This window comes from Aegilops tauschii, chromosome 2, assembly GCF_002575655.3.
Source record: "Aegilops tauschii subsp. strangulata cultivar AL8/78 chromosome 2, Aet v6.0, whole genome shotgun sequence".
NCBI lineage: Eukaryota > Viridiplantae > Streptophyta > Magnoliopsida > Poales > Poaceae > Aegilops > Aegilops tauschii.
In genome coordinates, this window is record NC_053036.3 from 47,301,215 (window position 1) to 47,304,906 (window position 3,692).

At 49.7% G+C, this 3,692-nt stretch overlaps 1 pseudogene; it reads left to right on the plus strand.

The window, feature by feature from the left end:
* Window positions 1–1,383: 1,383 nt before the first annotated feature.
* Window positions 1,384–2,298, plus strand: LOC109783860 (F-box/FBD/LRR-repeat protein At1g13570-like; annotated as a pseudogene).
* Window positions 2,299–3,692: the final 1,394 nt, after the last annotated feature.

The following is a 3,692-nucleotide window of genomic DNA, read 5'->3' on the forward strand; positions in this document are numbered from 1 at the left end:
CATTCAACGCAAGTCATGGGGAAGCGCAACGGGCGAGGGAGTTACTGCAATAAAAAGAAATCCACCCCGCCTGGCCGTGCACCGTTCTGGGCCTAGCCCAACAACGCGTGGCTTTTATGAGTGGCCTAGGCCCTGGGGCTCCTGTCGGTGTACAAAAGAAGGGGCTCTCCTTTCGACCCCTTACTTGTGCACGGGCAGTCAGAGCCATGCCCGCGGCCACACTTAGCAGGGCAAGGAAAGAGAACCAGAGCACAAGACAACCAAGACAACGCCAAGATCAAGAACACGAAGAGCAAAGGGGCGAAGTGGGATCCCCCAGCAAGACTCTTGCCGGGGCAGCCTCAGCAGCCCCGACAAGAGCCTTGCCGGGGCGGCCTGCCCAACACCAGAAGAGCGCGCCACCCTTGAGCCGAGGTCCCCGATATTATCAACAACATTGGGACCAAGGCTCGGGAAACGCCTCTGTGGAGGCATGCAGATCTTTGTCAAGATCATAGATACACGAGATCAGATGAAGATTAGAAGACGACGATCCTTGCCGCAGAAACCCACGAGACCCCCGGCAAGATCCTTGCCGGGGACGACCACGACACCACGGCAAGACCCTTGCTGGGGCCCCGACAATACCCTTGCCGAGGTCATCAGCGGGGCCACAACCAGGCCCACATTTACCAAGTCTCCATCGCCGTTCCCATGCAGCTGCTAACCCGACCAGCTGGGCGGGCACCTGCGTGGCAACGTGCGGGCTCTGCGCCAACTCAGGAAGGACCTGCGTGGTGGCATGCAGATCTTCATGACGATCCTCCCACTGCGCCACCTCAGCTGCCTGCCAGCCTACATGGCACAGCACGCATCGCTAGCCTGGGTGCGTGTCGAAGCGAGGCGGGGCGGCGACGGACGGGACGGGCCTCATTCCCGTCCCCAATAAAGCTAATGGACACCTAATAGCGCACTTAATGCATTTTGTCCCCTAATGCCAGACGATAAGCTTGCGCAGTGTACGCCATTCCAGCTCCAGTGTGCCACTGTGGCAGCCCCTTTTCGACTATAAAAGGAGGCCCGAGGCATACTGGAGAAGGATTCGGCTCTTTGGAACTACGCAGCGACCATAGCTAGTTCGAGAGCTCAAGAACACTCTCTAATACACACCAAAGCAGGAATAGGGTATTACGCATCCTCGCGGCCCAAACCTGGGTAAACGATCTCTGTGTTGACTTCTAAACCTGCTCTTCTCACAACCCCGCGCCCCGCCAACCGTAGTAGGGATTCCTGTGATCCCATAGGTGTCGTTTCCCCGACACCCACCATCGCCACACAGTGCACCCACACCCAGTCAAATCCCCAAACCCTCGCTGGCTTGTCCGCCGGTGCCATCGTCTGACCATGGCCGACCCGAGACCGTTCACCAACATCGATCCTGCGATGGCGCCCGCATTGCGGCGCAATGGCTATGACCCGCACAAGGTGGACCAATTCGTGGAGCACGTGCTAGCGTACATCTACACCCTCGTCCACCGCCTGCCATTCACCGACAACGGCCGACTCACGGCCTTCGCCGCCTCCACCGACGGCGTCGACCGCATCAGCAGCCTCCCCGACGAGCTCCTGCGAAACATCATTGCTCGCCTCCCCGTCAAGGACGTCATGCGCACCGCCGTGCACTCCACCTGCTGACGCACGCTCTGGTGCTCCACGCCTCTCATCCTTAGCGACGCCCACCTCTTCCCGGATGGCCATGTCTATCCTCCTACGCGCGCCAACTCACCGGCCATCACCGCAGCCGTGTCCCGCATCCTCAAATCGCACTCGGGGCCCTTCCATTGGGTCAATCTCGTCTACAGCCACATGAATGCCTACCTTGACCAGCTTGCGCGGTGGATCCAGCTCCTCGCCGCCAATGGTGTCCAAGATCTCGTCCTCGTCAATCGACCGTGGCCGGAAGACCTGCCCCTCCTCGCCACTCTCTTCAGCGTCAGCACCCTCACCAGCCTCTACATCGGCTTCAGAAAATTACTGAGCACGGACGTCCTGCGTGGTGTCTCCTTTGACAACCTTGTCCAGCTCAGCATATGCAGCGTTGAAATGGAGCACAACGCCATCGAGTCCCTCGTCGTCAGGAGCCCTGTCCTGGAGATCCTCAACACCGAGGGATGCCGCAGGGAGCGGCGTCTATGCCTCGTTAGCCAAAGCCTACGCTGAGTGCAAATCTGTAGATCAGTTATGGAGGACATCACCACAGTAAAGGCTCCATGCAGAGCCAGTCCAAACCATTTTGGGGCCTGGGTCGATGTAAAATAATTATTTTTTATGCTAAGCTTTTATACTTATTTTAAACTAAGTTTACCATATTATAACTTCAAGTAATATAATTTTCTATTACGCAGTCACATAAGAATGTTTCCAAATAATGATTACATTATTCATTATTACACAAAAAGTCTCTTACTTGTTAAAAAATCCTTCAAATTAATTTTCTAATATTGCCTAAACTATATAGTGCATACACATACATTTGCATATATATATATATATATATATATGTTTGTTCATATATATTTTAGTTTTATTGAATAACATGGTACATATTTCTAAATCATACATACTAAAAAATATTTTAATAGTGGTTTCTAGTATATATTAGGCAACCATATTTATAGAAACTTCTAGGGTATAACAAATGTGACTTGCAAGTTGAGTTCATTAATAGAATAATAAACAAAACCAAAAAAGTTGTTGATTGTACTTTTGCGTATGATTTGGTTATCTGACATGCTCATCTAGATTCACTTGGCTTGATTTGTGCAAATGAGATTCCCGACCCATTTCTCAAATGAAAAGTTGTGCATTGTTTTAAACATTGAAATCTTGTTATCATAAACTTCATTATGATACTAGAACATCCATCATAAACGGAGACTAACATATTTAAACTCAACTTCTCTAGTCAGATTGATTTGCCACCGTGTGGTATAAGCTATTAGTATGTGGTGTGTATTTGTGCTCAATTGAGGCTCTACTTTATGCATTTAATAATCTTTCAGATATAAAGTATAATTGTATAGTGTTTACTAGTTTAATTTTAGTGGGGGCCTAGGGCAGTCGCCCCTTTTACCCGGCCTATGGGCCAGCACTGGCTCCATGCCTCGAGTGGCTTATCCTCTCTGGCAGAGTCGGTCGTGGTGCTTCAGAGTCAGGATTGTCGATGCCCACAAGTTGCACACGTTTGGATACTTAGAGCCAGGACAGGTCCTAGAGGTTGGGAAAATGGTCATCATGGTACATCTCTCGTCTCTCGTCTCTCTATTAGTTTAGTTAGGAAATATGTTCAGCTGATGACTCAATTAGTTGTGTGATGTTCTTCTTGAATTGGGAAAATTTCAGCCCGGGAGCACAAGTACTATGCTCACAACCGTGAAAATTCTTAGCTTGAATGTGCGCTTCGGGGTTCGCAGTGACGTCAAGATGGTGCCCACCTTCCTCAGATGCTTTCCCAATGTGGAGAGACTGCACATTATGGTATTTGTCATCAATTCATGTTCTGCTTAAATTTCTATGAATTTCTTACATTTTATTTACTTCCAAGTCTGTCATTATCTATCATTGTGACAACTCTTTATATGGTTGTTTTGGTTTTGTCCACTGTAATGTGAGGGATTATAGTGATGCAAGCTAGTGTTTTGCTGCACAATAAT